The sequence below is a fragment of the Coenobita brevimanus genome, chromosome 29, assembly GCF_032717465.1.
Source record: "Coenobita brevimanus isolate Jiangsu-jjx chromosome 29, ASM3271746v2, whole genome shotgun sequence".
NCBI lineage: Eukaryota > Metazoa > Arthropoda > Malacostraca > Decapoda > Coenobitidae > Coenobita > Coenobita brevimanus.
Genome location: NC_136982.1, coordinates 18,755,325 through 18,775,528, shown reverse-complemented (window position 1 = coordinate 18,775,528; position 20,204 = coordinate 18,755,325).

Genomic DNA, 20,204 nt, shown 5'->3' with positions numbered 1-20,204 from the left:
AAATTGGAATACTCTAGATATAATAAGCCAAGAAAGCTGTTGGGACCAAAAGCTCCTGGATCTCGTGCAAGAGTTTTTCCTAATGCAACATGTAAGGGAAAGCACCAGAAAAAGAGGACTCGACGTACCCTTAATGCTAGATCTCATATTTACTAGGCAAGAAAACGATATTGATAATTTGATATACCACCCTTCATTTGACAAAAGCGAACATGCAGTACTAAATTGCAACTTCAGGATAGCATATGACATAACTAACAGCAATGAAAGTTACAAAAAGAACCTAAACTATAAAAAGGGAAAGTATCATGACCTAGAGAAGTACTTCTTAGAAATTGATTGGGGAAAGGAGCTTAGAGGACAAGATTTAAATGGTATATATAAAAAATTCTGTGAACTTTATGAAATAGGAGTCCAGAAATACATCCCAAAGCACAAAGAAGCAGAAAAGAAAATAAAGAAATGGTTCAATACAGAATGTAAAAAATCTAAAGAAAAAAGAGATTTGTTGTGGAATAGATACAGAAGACACAATAGTGAAAGGGCATATAATAATTACAAACAGGCAAGAAACGATTATACAAGAATAAGGAGGGAAGCCCAAAAACAGTTTGAGGAGGATATCATAAATAAAAGTAGTGATCAACCAAAGCTATTTTACAGCTACATCAGAAGCAAAACCACAGTAAAAGATAAAATTTAATGCATTACGGACGAGGGAATCACCTATACACAAGAGAAGGATATTTGTGAAGCACTAAACAAGAAATTCCAAACAGTTCTTACAGAGGAAAAAAATTTTGAGAGGGATTATGTGGAACATGCATGCCCACACATACTAAAAGATATACAAACATCAGAAAAAGTAATACAGGAGGAGCGAAGTAAATTAGACAAAGGAAAAACAAATGGTCCTGATGAAATTTCATGTTGGGTACTACGTGAATGTGCAAAGGAGTTAAGTAAACCATTATTTTTAATTTTCAAGAAATCCTTGAGTCAAGGTAAACTACCTGCTATTTGGAAGAAAGCAAACATTGTTCCCTTATTCAAGAAAGGGAATAGACAAAATCCACTCAACTACCGACCAGTATAACTAACCAGTGTTGTAAGCAAGGCATTAGAAAAGCTTATAAGAAAAGCTTGGGTAAATCACTTAGAAGAACACAATATGATAACAGAAAGACAGTTTGATTTCAGAAAAGGAAAGTCATGTGTTACTAATCTGTTGAGCTACTATGACAGAGTAACAGATACATTACAGGAAAGAGAAGGATGGGTGCACAGTATCTATTTAGATTTCAAAAAAGCATTTGATACAGTACCTCACGAAAGACTTTTATGGAAACTGTACCATCAAGGAGGAATTCGAGGCAAACTGTATTGTTGGATGCAAGAATTTCTCATAAGAATAGAAATGAGAACAGTACTAAGGGGAAATTACTCATCATGGAAAGAAGTGCCTAGTGGAGTACCACAGGGCTCAGTGTTGGCACCAATCATGTTTTTAATGTATATAAATGATATAGATATAACACTGGAAATGAAAGCTATTTAAATATGTTTGCAGATGATGCAAAAATACAAAGGAGAATTACTAACACAGACTCTTGTAAAGAGCTACAAGAAGAATTAAATAAACTTCATGAATGGAGTAATACATGGCAAATGGAATTCAGTGTTGACAAGTGTCATGTAATCAAGTTTGGTAAAAGTGGAAAAAGACCTGATTGGGATTATACGTTAGGAAATAAAACCCTACACACATCAGAAAGAGAGAAGGACCTAGGTGTGATTATCAATAACAGACCATCTCCGGTTGACCACATCAGTGAGAAGGTACGGAACATGAATACACTGCTTGCAAATATGAGAATAGCATTCACATACATAAATGAAGAGATGCTAAGAAAGATAATAACATCATTCATCAGACCAACCCTGGAATATGCATCAGTAGTCTGGAGTCCTCATCTCAAAAACACATAGACAAGAATCAAAAAGTTCAAAGGGCCGCTACAAGATGGGTACCAAGCTTAAGGGATCTAAGCTACGAAGAAAGACTAAATAAACTGAATCTTCCAACACTACAGGAAAGAAGGAAAAGAGGTGACATGATTATGCTATATAAATGCATATCAGGGAAGGAGAAAATAGACATAAATCATTACTTAATCTCTGGGGAAACATCAGCAAGAGGACACTGCAAAAAACTGCATAAGAAGAGAGGTGATGACATAAGGAAATTTAGTTTCCCAAATAGAGCAATTGATCAGTGGAATGCACACCGAATGAAATAGTGTGTGCCAAAACAATTCACAATTTTAAGGATATGTACGATAAATATGGTTTAAGACACGGGACAGTACGAGCTTGACTCATTCCTGTAAAGATACAATTAGGTAAGAACAATTAGGTAAGAACACACACACACTGGCGCATAATGTGTGTGTGTGTGTGTGTGTGTGTGTGTGTGTGTGTGTGTGTGTGTGTGTGTGTGTGTGTGTGTGTGTGTGTGTGTGTGTGTGTGAGAGAGAGAGAGAGAGAGAGAGAGAGAGAGAGAGAGAGAGAGAGAGATTGACTAAGTAAGACACAAACAAAACACGCATAAACACACACACACAGACACACAAACATTGTTCCCCTATTCAAGAAAGGACATAAACAGAATCCAGTCAACTATAGACCAGTATCTCTGACAAGTGTTGTATGCAAGGTACTAGAAAAACTATTGAGAAAAATTTAGGTAAACCATCTGCAATAATACAATATGATAACAGAAAGACACTTCGGTTTTAGAAAAGGAAAATCATGTGTTACAAATCTATATAGGTACTATGATACAGTTCCAGAAACACTGCGGAAAAGAGAAGGATGAGTGGACGGTATCCATTTTGTTATTAAGGAACCATCTGACAGAGTACCGCACCAAAGACTTTAATGGAAGCTGCACCATCGAGGAGGAATCCAAGGTAATCTGTTCTGTTCGATGCAGGATTTTCTCAGAAAGGGGAAATGAGAACAGTGCTAAGGAGTAATTACTCATATTGGAAGTGACTAGCAGAGTTCCACAGGGCTCAGTGATGACACCAATTATGTTTTTAATATATAATTATTAATGATAAAGACAGGAACATTTGAATGTGATGCAATTTAAATACATTTGGTGATGATGCATCAATACAAAGGAGAATTACAGACTCTTGCAGACAGCTACAAGAAGAGTTAAACAAGGTCCATGAATGGAGCAATAGATGGCAAATGGAAGAAAATGTGGACAAATGCCATGTAATTAAGCTTGCTAAAAGTGGAAAAGGACCACATCGGGATAATAAGCTAGAAAGTTCAACCCTATACATATCAGAAAAGGAGAAGGACCTAAGAGTGATAATCAGTAACAGTCTTTCTCAGGCACACCATTTAAATGAGAAGGTAAGAAACATGCTCACACTGCTTGCTAATATGAGAACAGTATTCATATATATAAATGAAGACATGCCAAAAAAGATAATTACCTCATTCATCAGACCAACCCTCGAATTTGCATCAGTGGTCTGGAATCCTCATCTCAAAAAACACATAGATAAGATTGAAAATGTATAATGGGCTGCTACAAGATGGGTACCAAGCTTGAAGGATCAAAGCTATGTAGAAAGCCTAGTAAAACTGAACCTACCAATACGACAGGAGAGAAGCAAAAGAGGAAACATGACGAAGCTATATAAATACACCTCAGGGAAAGAAAGAATAGACATCAATGAGTATATAACCTATGGGGAAGCATCAGCAAGAGGACACTGAAAAAAAAAATACATAAAAAGAGATGAGAAAGACGTAAGGGAATTCAGTTCCCAAATAGGGCAACTGATCAGTGGAATGCGCTACCGAATGAAATAGTGCGTGCCAAAACTATTCATAAATTTAAGGATATGTATGATAAAAATGGTTTAATACACGGGACAGTACGAGCTTGACTCATTCCTGTAAAGATACAATTAGCTAACAACAATTAAGTAAGAACAGATATATGCACACACACACACACACACACACACACACACACACACACACACACACACACACACACACACCAGTATACACAGACTTGCGCGCGCACACACACACACACACACACACACACACACACACACACACACACACACACCAGTATACACAGACTTGCGCGCGCGCACACACACACACACACACACACACACACACACACACACACACACACACACACACACACACACATGCGAAAGGGTGGGAAAGGAGGGAGGGAGGATTTGGGGACGGTGATGGGGATGGATGAGATGTGGAAGTGTCTAGTATAGTTCTAGTAGCGGCTTGCACAGTACATTGACTCGTATCTCCGATATATACCCTTTACTTCAGCTATATTATGGCTGTATTTCCATTAAGATTCCATGATATGCCATTCAATTGGCAACAGTGTTAGTGAGAGAATACTTTGTAAAATATTAAATATCATAACTATGCGACTTTCAGTAATACATGCTGTTCATACTGTTCAGTGACGATACGATCAACCATCACAGTAATTCGTCAGACGTGGGGCCAATCTTCCTCGGGGATAAACAACCAATGATGATGATTAGTGAGTGAAGTTGTTGTGATCTACTCTCTCCCTTTGTGTGTGTGTGTGTGTGTGTGTGTGTGTGTGTGTGTGTGTGTGTGTGTGTGTGTGTGTGTGTGTGTGTGTGTGTGTGTGTGTGTGTGTGTGTGTGTGTGTGTGTGTGTGTGTGTGTTTTGTTTGTCTTATTGTGTCAGTCTCTTTCTCTGTCTCTGTCTGTCTGTGTCGCTCTGTCTTTCTTTCTGTCTGTCTGTCTGTCTCTCCCTCTATCTGTATATGTGTGTGTGTGTGTGTGTGTGTGTGTGTGTGTGTGTGTGTGTGTGTGTGTGTGTGTGTGTGTGTGTGTGTGTGTGTGTGAGTCAGTTGGTTGTGTGGTTGGAGTTGATGAGGTTGAGTTGGTGGGTGTGGTAGTTCGGTGCATCGCCAGGGTGGGTGAACAGTGGTAATGTTGGAGGGCAGGGAGGGACAGTTGTTGGGTGTGGTGTGTGGTGTGGTTATGTGTGGGTTGTAGGGGTAAACGGGCTATTGAGTGGATGCGTTTGGTGGGCTGAGTGGGTGAGTGACTGGATATGTGCGTGGTCAGGGAGGGGTCGGTAAGTTAAGTTTGGATAGGATGAGTTTCGTGGATAAGTCGGGTTCAAATGGGTGAATGGGGTGGCGGAGTGAATGGGGTTGGGTAAGAAGGATAGTTGGTCATATGGATAGGCGGGTGGGTCGGTGGGAGGAGTGGGTGGACAGTATGAGTGGATGGACTGGGTGAGGTGGGTGGAGAGTGTTCAGGGAAATGTGGACGGGTTGTGTGGGTGGATGAGCTGGATGGCATTGTTGGGTGAGCAGGGTGGGTGGAATTCGTGAGTGGGAAGAGTGGGTGGTAGGGTTCGGAGGGCAAGATAGGTTGTCGGGCTGTTTGGGCAAAGTGGGTCGCCAGGGTGAGTGGGCACCGTTCGTCGCCAGGGTGGGTGAGACGATTGCGTGGTCGGGATGCTCTGGATGGGTAGTTGGGTTGGGTGGCTGGATGGGTTCAGGGTGGAGAAGTGAATGAGTAAATGAGTTGCGTGGCATTCTTGGGTGAGCTTCGTGTGTGGCATTCGTGTGTTAGCAGGGTGGATAGCAGGGATCGGTGGGCTGGGTGGGTGGTCGGGATGAGGTTGGTGGGTTGTGTTGGATGGGTAGAGTGGGTAGGTGGATAAGTAGGTGGGTGTATATGTGGCTGTCCAGATGACAGGGCAGAAGAGGGACTTATATGGCCATATAACTTTTAACTGTTACTTGGAGTTTAGTCCATCCCTTAGAAAACGTTGGATAAATATTTGGTAGCCAAACTCTATAAATTAATATCATTGTACTGTAATCTGCTAAAACTTCGATATAATCACTTCTCATGGAACTGAAAATGGATCTATGCACTTGGTAATACACCTAATAGTAAGATAAATGAAAGTAACATTACATGGGGCAAGACATCAGGGTGAGCGAAGCTTCATATCTCTGATTCATCCGCCTAACGAATCAGTGTTTGGTGGGGGTAAGGAGGGGAAGTTAGGGGGCAGACTTGTGCAATTAACCTGACCTCTTGTGGCAGATTACCCTGCACCAGGAATTTCTGTCCAGAGTTGTACCTCTTATGCTTTTGAATAGGGATCCAGGAACTTTCTATTTCAGCTTTCGAAGACTAACGCACAGTATTTGTGAGCACTTGTTTAGTATTACCAGTGACCTCAAGTGACCTACGACCGATGACCTCAAATGACCTCGGAGGTCAATCTCACATAGGCTATGTCCGAACTGGAGGCTCTAGGGATACCCGGCGTTGCCAGGGCCAAAACGATGACAACTCTACTACTGACCTCACATGGCACAGATCTGACTTTTGACTCTTCTCAAACAATCGTCGGGTCATCCTGATTCAGAATGTATATAGGTCTAGGGTCCCTGGCCCTTGGTGGGCGTGACTGAAGGACAAACAAACAACGCGACTTATATATATATATCATCATCCGTTTGAGTGTCCATTGAAGGAACGGCCTATCTCGACCGAAGTGGGGACGATACAGCCAATGTATCTCAACCAAGTGGCTTAAGCTGTCTAGTAGAGATTCAATGTAGGGTGAGAAGTGCTTGTAAGTGTAATTGTTGTGTTGGAGTGACTTTGGATGTGTGTGTAGTCTGTGAACCGAGTGTAATCGGCCCGCTCAAGCCGACTGGGTGCAAGCATACATCATAATATGCGACACTGGTTCAACCACAGCACCCCTTGTGTCCGCCAATGCGGTATGTGACCTGAAGAATGCTCCCAAAGTTTATTAACCCTGGCGGGACTCGGACCCTGGTTCTTCAGTGTATGAAAAGGCACACTTTACTGCTGTACCACAGAGGCTTCATATATATATATATATATATATATATATATATATATATATATATATATATATATGATGATGATGATGATGATGATGATGATGATGTTTATGTATGGGCAGTCGTGTGTAAGCTACTAGTGTTTGTGTGTGCAAATGATGCGCAGATTCGAGTGTAACTTCAAAATGAATATTTAGCAAGACGGAAGACACTGGGACCTGAAAGTGTTCCTCACTTCAACCATAGAACTTTCAATGCTATGCTTTTCAAGGTAAGTAAAAGATACTTGACTAGGGTTATCTTAGAAGCTAGAAAAGCACGACATTATTAGTGTGTGTAATGTGAGCCATTACAGTACTCTATACTGTTCTACCAATATAGCCTAAATGGTTGGCACAAGCTGGATTTATTCATGCTTTACTTTGTGGAATGTTGTTTTCTATTCATTATATATATATATATAGATATATATATATATATATATATATATATATATATATATATGTTCTAGTCTACCGCTGCCACTTGGATTTTTTGCAGCTAACCCGTGTAGTTTATTTTAGTTGTACCTCTGGGCAAAAAAGTCTATGGAGATCCTATGCCGGGCACCAAGACCTGCGTTCTTTGATCAAAATGTGATCACTCATTAAATATAGTTAAAGTTTTTCATCGTGATGGGACCAATTTTTTTCACATCAGCGAATTTTTTGCGATTTTATGCCAATTTTGGTGCGATTTGAATTTGTGGTTTCGGCTGCCCAAAATACACATACACACACACACACACACACACACACACACATATATATATATATATATATATATATATATATATATACACACACACGGCTACTGCTATACTATATTAGATAGACATATATATGTTCACACACACACACACACACACACACACATATATATATATATATATATATATATATATATATAAAACGCACACTTTACGAGTGTACCACGGAGGCTCCATATATATACAGTATATATATATACAGTAATCCCTGTACTTTCCGGACACCCACTTTCTGGACACCCCACTTACCGGACATTGTGGGTCTGGACCTTTGGAACCCAAACATGGCCAAAAAAAGAAAAAAATCCATCCAAAATCCGAATTTTTTCCCACCCATAATTTTAAATTGCCTTGCGGCGCCAAACAGCTGTTACACCATGGACCCTTCACTCCTTCCTTCCTCTCTCCTCCCCCCTCCCCTGTCAGGGTTGCTATTTTGTAGTTTTCATTTCCAAATGTGGACCAATTTGGTAATGAAAAATTCGTTTGGTAATGAATCAGAATAATCCAATACCGTACCAAACGGATTTTTCACACATGTGAGGATACACAGGATAGAGATGGTGGAGTGTTTGCTCTCTCTGATTAATCTGCTAGCCAATATAGCATGAAAATAACATGCTGTTAATTATAAGAAGAGTGATTACATGTATTTCCACTTGTATATATAATTAGTGAAGAATAAATGCAAGCTTTACGAATTTGGTAATGAAAAGTTAAATTTGGTAATGAAAATTGAGGAGTTTGGTAATGTGGCCATTGTGATCTGGCAACTCTGTTACCCCATCATCAACAGTCACAGCCTAACTCCAATCGAGAGCAGATGCTTATGGTAATGGAAGCCACATGTGCTCATTTTTTGTGAATAAACGTTAAATAAACTGCAATACCTAGCCGGTAGACCACACGGGAATTTACAGTGTTGTGCAGTGTTAAGAAATTAGAATTTAGGGTGTAAAGGATTAACTGTGGTGTGCAAACTGGCGGTTGAAACTGGTGTGGTGCAATTAACAATGTGCAGTGTTAAACAATTATAACTCACAGTGCAAAGAATTACTGTAAGTGCAGCACAACACTGGATTACTGTACGTGCTTCAAGAGCATTTTCACCATTGCCAAAGCCAGAGAAGGCAGCCACAGACATGCTGTAAGTACCCTAGCTGAGGTACAGCCACTTCTAATTCCTCATTCTTTGGTTCCTTTTAATTTATTTCATGCTTTATGTCCATTATTGGTGTGAATAGGGTCTTACATAGGTTTAAATAAGAACTATTCATGTCCGGTAGGGAGTTATTTAGGTGGCTTTAAAGTTAGGCTGGGTTAGGGTACTTAAGTACCAGTCCAGGAGCCAGTGACTTGTTGTAAATACCCAGAATGTTTAATATTGTATAAACTCACCTCTAAAACCTCATTCTCTGGTTCTTTTGCATTTATTTCAGTCTTTTGTGTCCATTATTGGTGTGATTTGGGTCTTAAATAGGTGCTATACATGTCCAGTAGGGAGCTGTATAGGTGTTTTTCTGAGTCAGGGTAGGTTAGGGTCCGTAAGTACAAGTCCGAGAGGCTGGGGCCCACTTTCCAGACGGGACCACTTTCCGGACATGCTTTTGGCTCTATTACATCGGGAAGTGGAGGGATTACTTACATATATATATATATATATATATATATATATATATATATATATATATATGTATGTATCTATCTATCTATATCTATACCTATCTATCTATCTATATATATATATATGTATGTATGTATGTATGTATCTATCTATCTATATCTATACCTATCTATCTATATAGATAGATAGATATAGATATAGATAGATAGATACATACATACATAGAGAGAGAGAGAGAGAAAGATATATATATATATATATATATATATATCTTTTTTGTGTGTGTGTGTGTCCGACTCTGGGCAAAGGCTTCAGGGCCTATATCTCGGGGGCAGTAATCCTCCTACACCTCCACATGTCACCATTTCGGCGCTAACACCCACCGTCCATATTGGATACATGCAATGGCTGTCTCATACAGGACTGGTGTATTGGTATTAGCGGGGGTATTTTAACGACATGTCGGCAGGTCATCTGGTAGATCAGGAAAGTCTGCTTTTTATGAAATTCAAATCCTTAAATTGTTCCCTGCCCCAGCCGGGATTCGAACCTGGGTCCATCAGGACTGCGGGCCGCCTCTCTACCGATTCAGCCACCGCCTCTATATATATATATATATATATATATATATATATATATATATATTGTTACATAGCCTATGATTTCATCATCCTTTGTGTAATTTTAACGCACAGTATGCTGCATGTTTGATCACGAGCGTGTTCTGCCTCAGTTCCCCCCTTCTACCGTTATAGTAGAGTAAGTCGTCCTTTCTGTTATTCAGTGCGGGATTGTCAACTCTTTGTCCCCATGGCTTCATTTGCGCGTCCTTCTTACAAGTTGTATCAAGCTCTGCTGGCCCCTATATAATGAGCTCAGTCTCTGCATCACTGCCACTTAGATCTACTCCTCATTTTGTTCACATCTCTGTCCTCCCTTGTACAGTTATTATTGAGTGCTCAGGAAGTCTCCAACCATCTAGCAGCTGTGTAATTTGAGTATAACTGTTGTTGCATTTTGTTCTTGTGCTGTGTAGCATAAATTGTTGGTTCTTAGGCCTTGTAAGGTTTTTTTTTTTTGTGATTAATGTGAAGTTTTATATCAGTCATTTTTGATAATAGTTTGTATCTGTAAATATTTATTTTGCATTAACTGAGCATTACCCAGTGTATTTTCATTTTATCAGGGCTGACTTAGGTAAATTTACTCTTGCTAATTTCGTGTTAATAGAGGCTATTGCAGTTAACCATATATATAACCTGTTTTTTGCCATTACATTATCCTTATGAGTCCTGAATGTTTTGTTGTTAGTTTGAGCATTAAACTTTAACTTGTAATTTTACCTAACTCTTTTATTTTGAACGTGGACCTTTACGGGACAGTAGTGATTATTAGTATTCTCACTTAAAGTGTACATTATCTTTCTCTGTTCCGTAAAATAAATTTGGCGACCTCTCATCAGGATATTCAGGATATTATCATAAGGATATTGTTTGTTATTTTGTGACTGTGATTTATTCATGATGTCTTCTATTACTACGCTTGATGAAGCCAAAGATTTTTTGTCAAATGTGCAAACAGTGTGTGATGTAGAAAACAGAACAAAGAATGAACTTAAGCTTGTTGCTGAACAATTGGGAATTGTTGTTCGCTCTCATCATTCTAAAGATCAGATTATTGACATGATTAATGAAAGCTTGTTTAATGTAACTCCTCCAAATGAGCAAACGCAGATTGAATTAGCTAAGTTACAGCTACCCCTGCAGGAGGCCCGTGCTAGGGAGGCTGAGGCACAAGTTGAAATTGCTAGGATTCAGGCAGACCATGAGTATCGCATGAAACAATGTGGAACTGGATCATCTAGCTCTGATGATTTTGATGTGGCTAAAAATGTTAAACTTGTCCCTCCTTTTAATGAATCTGATTTAACAAAGTATTTTCAGTTGTTTGAGAGGGTAGCTACAGGTTTTAATTGGCCCAAAAAGTATTGGCCAGTACTCCTTCAAACTGTTCTCACCGGTAAAGCTCAAGCAACTTATGCATCTTTGCCTCAGGATCAATCTGATAATTATGATGTAGTTAAGAGCTTGATTCTTAAGGCCTATGAGCTTGTTCCTGAAGCTTATAGAGTAAAATTTAGGACAACTTACAAGCAAGATAAGCAATCCCATGTTGAGTATGCAAAAATCAAAGAAGATCTGTTAGAGCAGTGGTTAAATTCCAAGAATGTGGATTCTGATTTTGGTAAATTTAAGCAGATGATTTTGCTGGAGGATTTCAAGAGCTGTATTTATAAAGATGTAAGCCTATATCTTGATGAGAGAAGAATAGATAATTTGTCTGATGCTGCAGTTTTAGCTGATGAATATGTTCTCACTCACAAGAGATATTCTAGAGAAAAAGGGAAAGCTGAGAGTAAGTACGTTGCCTCTACTCAGAGTACAGGTAACAGGAAAGAGAATAAAGATGATGTTTCTCAGGAAGTAAATACCAGCTTCACCTCTAGATTTCGGAAAAGTAAATGTACTTATTGTAGTAAGCTTGGTCATACTACGGAGAAATGTTTCAGGAGACAGCGTGATGTGAACAAAAAGGAGTCTTTAAATATTCAGTCAATTGGTCTAGTGTCCACTCTTGAGAGTTCCCAGAATTCTTTAACTGAGTTAACTGAACCTGCTTTGAGGGGTAACTTAAATTCTCATGATGGAGCTCCTCTTTTGAGCAGTAACGTGGGTGACACTCTCAAGAGTTCATGTGCTAATTTCCTGTCTGATGGTTTTGTCAGTCCTCTGGACAGTAATGACAGGAAATCAGTTAAAATATATCGTGATACAGGTGCTTGCCAATCCCTTATGCTGACCAGTGTTCTAGGCTCTAATGTTAATTCCTCTGATGAAGCTGTAATCCTACAAGGTGTAGGGAATAATTACTTCTCTGTCCCTCTGTGCAAAGTGAATTTAGAGTCTGGTTTTGTTAATGGTTCCGTTATGGTTGGGTTGGTTGAGACACTGCCAATGTCAGGTGTAACTTTCTTACTTGGAAATGATATTGGTGGAAGTCAAGTGTGTCCAGCTCCTCAGTTGTCTAGGGAGCCAGTGGCTGCGGCCCAGGATTGTGATGTCCCTGATGTGTTCCCTGCATGTGCTGTCACTAGGGCTAAGTCTAAATTACTGGTGATTTAGGAGATAATGATGATGATGATGTTATCCTAGCTGACACTTTTCTTGCTAATTTAGACCACTCACCAGATGAGGCAGTACCCCGTAATGTTGATAATTTGTCTCGTCAAGAGTTGGTTGAGTTGCAGGTTGCTGACCCTGAGTTGAAAGGTCTAGCTAACTCTGCTTACAGTGAGGAAGAGTCAGCCGGTGCTTCTACTTGTTATTATGTAAAGTCAGGAGTACTTATGAGGAAGTGGAGACCCCCAACAGCATCAGCCGACTGTGAATGGGAGGTTGTACATCAAGTTGTCATCCCTCGTGTTTGTAGGCAGGATATCATTAGAGTGGCTCATGATTCCAGTTTGGCAGGACACCTTGGAGTGAGGAAGACTGTGGCACGCATTTTGAAACACTTCTACTGGCCAGGTATCTTCAGGGATGTTTCCTGGTATTGTAAGTCTTGTCACACCTGTCAAGTTGTGGGGAAGTGTAATCAGACCGAAAAGGTTGCACCTCTAGTTCCCATTCCTCCTTTTGAGGCGCCTTTCACCCGTGTGTTGGTGGATATTGTGGGCCCTCTTCCTAAGACTTCTTCAGGATTTTCTTATGTGTTGACCCTGATTGATATGGCTACTCGTTATCCTGAAGCCATTCCACTTAGAAATATCTCAGCAAAGAACGTGGTTAAGGAAATGCTAGGGTTCTTCACCAAGTTTGGTCTGCCCAAGGAGGTACAGTCAGACCGGGGAAGTAATTTCATGTCAAATGTTTTCAAGCAGTCTCTGAAAGAGTTGGGTATCACCCAGATCACGTCTTCAGCTTACCATCCCCAGACCCAAGGAGCGTTGGAGAGATATCATCAAACACTCAAATCGATGCTCAAGAAATACTGTTTGGAACATCAGAAAGACTGGGATAAAGGTCTTCCATTCGTCGTATTTGCCGCAAGAGAATCTCCAAATGAATCACTGGGCTTCTCACCTTTTGAACTACTGTTTGGCCATGAAGTAAGAGGACCCCTTAAGCTACTCAAGGAATGCTGGCTGTCGGAGGAAGATGACGTCAACCTGCTGGAGTATGTGATGAAGTTCAAAGAACGACTGTCCACTGCTTTACAGCTGGCAAGAGAGAATTTAGGAGCTGCTCAGGAGAAAATGAAGACTTGGTATGATAAGAAGTCCAGGTTACGCCACTTTCAGCCAGGAGATCAGGTTTTGATTCTGCTACCAGTTCATGGGCAACCTCTTCAAGCCAAGTTTAGTGGTCCTTATTTCGTGGAGAAGAAACTCAGTGATGTCAACTATGTCATCGCCACACCAGATCGTAGAAAGAACAAGCAACTATGTCACATCAACATGTTAAAGTTATATCACAGGCGGGACGAAAATAATCCAGTCTGCACTGTAGCTGTTCCACCCGAGTCTGCAAGTGAAGCTCTCCCATGCAGTATGAGCCTGAGTGATAGTTTGGGGAAGAATCCTGATATCATGAATGATCTCCAGACTAAGCTTTCTCATCTACCTCCCGAGGAAAGGCAGGAGTTTTCAGCATTACTACAGGAGTACCCGCAAGTGTTTCGTGCCACTCCAGGAAGAACTACTGTGTTGATGCATGATGTCGTTGTTGGAGACGCAAAGCCAATTAAACTGCCTCCTTACCGTGTGAACCCACTGAAACTTCCTCTCATCCAGAAGGAGCTTGGCTACCTGTTGGACCACAAGATGATTGAGCCCTGTCAGAGCGAGTGGAGTTCTCCTGTCACTCTGGTCCCTAAGCCGGGTGGGTCACAGTGGCTTTGCATCGACTACAGACGTGTTAATCAGATAACCAAAACAGACACTTACCCTCTCCCTTGCGTGGAAGATTGCATAGACAAGATCGGAAAGGCTAGGTACATAAGTAAGTTTGATTTGTTAAAGGGATACTGCCAAGTACCTATGACTGAACGTGCTAGGGAGATCTCATGTTTTGTAACATTAGGAAAGACTTTTACATGTTCTGTAATGCCATATACAGATTGTTTTAGAGTAATAAGAAATTTCCTTTGTAAATTTCTTTTTTCTTTGTGGGGAGGTGTTACATAGCCTATGATTTCATCATCCTTTGTGTAATTTTAATGCACAGTATGCTGCATGTTTGGTCACGAGCGTGTTCTGCCTCAGTTCCCCCCTTCTACCGTTATAGTAGAGTAAGTCGTCCTTTCTGTTATTCAGTGCGGGATTGTCAACTCTTTGTCCCCATGGCTTCATTTGCGCGTCCTTCTTACAAGTTGTATCAAGCTCTGCTGGCCCCTATATAATGAGCTCAGTCTCTGCATCACTGCCACCTAGATCTACTCCTCATTTTGTTCACATCTCTGTCCTCCCCTGTACAGTTATTATTGAGTGCTCAGGAAGTCTCCAACCATCTAGCAGCTGTGTAATTTGAGTATAACTGTTGTTGCATTTTGTTCTTGTGCTGTGTAGCATAAATTGTTGGTTCTTAGGCCTAGTAAGGTTTTTTTTTTGTGATTAATGTGAAGTTTTATATCAGTCATTTTTGATAATAGTTTGTATCTGTAATTATTTATTTTGCATTAACTGAGCATTACCCAGTGTATTTTAATTTTATCAGGGCTGACTTAGGTAAATTTACTCTTGCTAATTTCGTGTTAATAGAGGCTATTGCAGTTAACCATATATTTAACCTGTTTTTTGCCATTACATTATCCTTATGAGTCCTGAATGTTTTGTTGTTAGTTTGAGCATTAAACTTTAACTTGTAATTTTACCTAACTCTTTTATTTTGAACCTGGACCTTTACGGGACAGTAGTGATTATTAGTATTCTCACTCAAAGTGTACATTATCTTTCTCTGTTCCGTAACAATATATATATATATATATATATATATATATATATATATATATATATATATACAGTGGAACCCCGGAATTCGTATGCCTCTCTACTCGTACAGCTCGGTTTTCGTACAGCTTTTCGCCCAAAAATCGCTCCAGTTTTCGTACAGTGACCCATTATTCGCACTAATAGATGCGGCGTCGTAGGTGCCACATGGTCGCCAGTCTGGCTTTGTCTTCCGCCAGTTATGCATCAGTCATACAGGCTCGATTAAACTTTGTGATGAATTACGTATTTTCGATAGAAAATTGTACATAATCATGGGCCCTAGGAAGATTAGTGAGTCAGCTGGAGCTAATTGTAAAGCAGTGACAACAATTGAGCTGAAAAAAGAACTCATTGCAAAGTTTGAAATTGGAACCCGTGTCTCCGATCTTGCCATTCATTATAGTGTGGCGAAATCTACCGTTTCATCCATTCTAAAGAACGGATTAATGCAAATTACGTTGTTTCTTGTGGAAAAAAATGATTCGTTTTTGGAACAATTTGCAACTCGTACAGCCTCCAGGAACGAATTGTGTACGAATTCTGGGGTTCTACTGTATATTTATGTATATATATATGTGTGTGTGTGTGTGTGTGTGTGTGTGTGTGTATCTATTTATCTATCTATCTAACTATCTATCTATCTATCTATATATATAAATATATATATATATATATATATATATATATATATATATATACCCCTTGGGGGTAGGGGGATGTTTCAAGAATAATCCCCCAGTATCCCTGCTTTTTGTACGAGGTGACTAAAAGGGTTGGTGGTGGGTTAGTGCCCCACCCCGTAAAAAGAACTAACTAAAAAAGCGAATAAAGCACCTCGGACCCGGACGGACCATACGTTGACAACTAAGGAACGAACAAAGAACATTCTTAGGGTGGGAACATGGAATGTGAGAGGAGTGCATGATGAAGTGAAAGAGAGAGATTGTTCAGGTGCTTGAGGATGCAAAAGTGGATATATGTGGATTGACTGAAACTAAATGGAGAGGTGAATGAGTGAGAGAATGGGAATATGGTTTAGGTATTTGTGCGGGAGTCAATGAGAATGAGAGGGCAAGAGAGGGAGTATGTCTGATGATAAGCAAGAAGTGGAAGGAGAATATAAGAGAGAATGGAACAGTGGGTGCAAAGATTTTATGAGTGAGGATGAAAGTTGGTATACAAGCGTGGGCGATTGTATGTGTGTATGCCCCGACAGAGGATCGAGTGGCAAGAGTGAAAGATGAGTTTTGGGCGAGAGTAGAAGCATGTATGGACAAGTTTGAGAGGAGCGAGAGAGTGCTGTTGATTGGAGACATGAATGGCAAAGTTGGGAATGTACGAGTGGATGGAGTGGTTGGTCAGTGGGGTGTGCCAGCTGAAGTAGATGGGAATAGTAGTGCTTTGGTGGACATCTGTGCTTGTACGGGGTTGGCAATAGCCAACACCTACTTTCGTCATAAGATGATCCACCGGTATACATGGAGAGTAATGAGGAGGATGGATGGTGAACTTGTTGAACGAAAGGCAATGATAGACTATGTGTGTGTGAATGAGCGAATGAGAAGACAAGTGTTGGATGCAAGAGTGTGGAGAGGGTGGGGGAATGGAGTCTCGGACCATCACTTAGTGATGGCCAAGGTAGAGCTGCAAAGAAAGTGGTAGAGGAGACGAAGAGGAAGACAGGAGGAAGAAGCTCCTGTAAGAAGAATGGAGAAATTGCAAGATAGTGAGAAAATGACAGAGTATAAAAGCATAGTAGAAGAAAGATTGGGAAAATATGAGCTACAGCAGATATAAGGGGTGGAAGACGTATGTAAGATATTCACGGAAGAGATAGGCGCAGCATGTGAAGCGGTTTGTGGAGTGAGGAGGAGATGCAAGGGTGTGCAAGGGACAGCATGGTGGAATGATGAGGTGAAACGAGATGTGGAACAAAAGAAGAAGGCATATAGTGAATGGTTAGTGAGTAGAGGTAGGGGAGAAGATGAGAGAGAGAAGACAGGTATATGTGAGCAGGAGAAGGGAGGTTAAGAGACTGGTGAGGGAGAGTAAGAAGAAAGTGGATGAAGAGTTTGGGAGGAATCTGAGTGTGAAATGGAGGGAGAGTAAGAAATTGTTTTGGAAGGAGGTAAAGAAAGTAAGGAAGAGTGAAAGGGGAAATAGTAGGGGAGTGAAAGATAGGAATAATAGATTGCTGGTGGAGAAGAGAGAGAAATTGAAGAGATGGAAGGAGCACTTTGAGGATTTGTTGAATGTGGAAAGTGAAAGCAGTGCGAGTATAAGTGGTTGGGGAATGGCTGGGAGAAGAAGAGATGAGAGGAGGGAGGAAGAGATCAGTAGGGTGGAAGTAGTGGAAGCAATGAAGAAGATTAAGTTGGGAAAGGCCCCAGGAATTGATGGAGTGTGTGGTGAAATGCTTAGGTATGGGGGTGAGATTGTTTTGGAGTGGATATGGAAGTTGTATAGATTGGCTTGGGAAGAGGGAAGGGTTCCAGAGGACTGGAAGTCAGGTATAATTGTTCCTTTATACAAAGGAAAAGGGGAGAGAGAAGTATGTGGTAACCATAGGGGTATTTGCCTTCTTAGTGTGACTGGTAAAATATATGGTAGAATACTCATTGACAGGGTTAGGCATATGACAGAGGAGCTAGTTGGAGAAGAACAAGGGGGATTTAGGAAGGGAAAAGGGTGTGTAAATCAGATATTTGTTCTAAGATGTTTAGTGGAGAAGTATCTAGAGAAGGGAAGGAAAGTGTATGCTGCCTTCATGGACTTGGAGAAAGCTTATGACAGAATAGATAGGCAAGGTATGTGGCAGGTATTAAGAATATATGGAGTGGAGGGGAAATTATTGAGTGCTGTGAAGAGTATGTACGAGGGAGCTAGGGCTACGGTGCGAGTGGATGGTGGGCTGAGTGAGTTCGTTGATCTCAATGTGGGACTGAAACAGGGTTGTGTGATGTCTCCATGGCTGTTTAATATATACATGGATGGGGTTGTAAAGGAGATGCAAGGTCGGGCAGTGGATGTGGGGGTGGCTCTAATGAATGAGGGTGAGATTTGGAAGATTCCGGTGTTGCTGTTTGCTGATGATACAGTATTGGTGAGTGAAGATGAATGGGAGTTGCACGGTTTGATGAATGAATTTGGGACATTTTTTTTTTTTTTTTTTATGTGGGGAAGAAGGAACCAAAGGCAATGAGCCCCCAAAACTGTTCCTTCCAAGAAAAAAACAAAATACAAGAGAGAGACAAATTCAAGATCCATTCATTTCGTGATGCCTTGACACACTGCGTTTGAAAGACTGGAGATCATAGGAAGCAGGAAATACAGACAGAGGGAGACAGTTCCAGAGTTGACCTGTTGCATAAATGAAGGACTGGGAGTAACGGTTAACTCTTGCATTAGAGAGTTGGACAGAAAAAGGGTGAGAGTGTAGGAGGAGGAATCTGAAAGTTAATGTATGCAAAAGTAAAGTTATGGTGTTTGAGAGGAATGAAGCCACAGAGTGTGCAGTGAGGTTGGATGGTGAGGATATGGAGAATGTGAGTGCATTCAAGTACCTGGGTAGTGTGATGAGTAAGGATGGAACTTTGGGGGATGAAGTGCGTGAAAGGTTACGGCAGGGAAGGAAGGTTGTTGGTACACTGAAAGCAGTGATGAGAAATAGGGAGGTGATTATGGAAGTTAAGAAGTCACTGCATCATATTATTGTGATCCCTACCCTGACGTATGGAAGCGAGGCGTGGACCTTGCAAGAGGGGAACAAGTCAAGAGTGAGAGCAGTGGAAATGAGTTACTTGAAAGGAGCATGTGGAGTGACTTGGACGGACATGTTGACGAATGAAGAAGTGAAGGAACGTTGTGGGGTGGATGTGGATGTGGTTGAGATGATTAGGAGAAATACACTGAGGTGGTTAAGACATGTGAAGAGAATGGAGAATGAAAGACTGACTAAGAGGGTGTATGTAGGTAATGTGGAGGAAGGGAGAGGGAGGGGTAGACCGAGGATGAGGTGGAGGGATGGAGTTGAGAGGTATATGAGGGAGGGGGGAGTGAGTTGGGGGGAGGTTAATCAAATGGTGGGTGACAGAGCGACTTGGAGGCGTTTTGTCTGCGGCCACCCTTTTCTGGATTAGGGCGTCGGGCTATATATATATATATATATATATATATATATAGATAGATAGATAGATAGATAGATAGATTGTTACGGAACAGAGAAAGTTAATGCACACTTTAAGTGAGAATACTAAAAATCACTACTGTCCCGTAAAGTTTCAGGTTCAAAACAAAAGAGTTAGGTAAAATTACAAGTTAAAGTTTAATGCTCAAACTAACAACAAAACATTCAGGACTCATAAGGATAATGTAATGGGAAAAACAGGTTAAATATATGGTTAACTGCAATAGCTTCTATTAACACGAAATTAGCAAGTGTAAATTTATCTAAGTCAGCCCTGATAAAATAAGAAAACCAGATAATACTCAGTGAATGCAAGATATATTATTATTGATACAAAATATTATTACCACTGGCTGACAATATGAATTACAAAAACTTTACTAGGCCTACGAATCAACACCTTATGCTATACAGCACAAGAACAAAATGTAATAACACTCATACTCAAATTACACAGCTGCTAGATGGTTGGAGACTTTCTCAGCACTCACAATAATAACAACTGTACAGGGGAGGACAGAGATGTGAGCAAAATGAGGAGTAGATCTAAGTGGCAATTAATGCAGAGACTGAGCTCATTATATA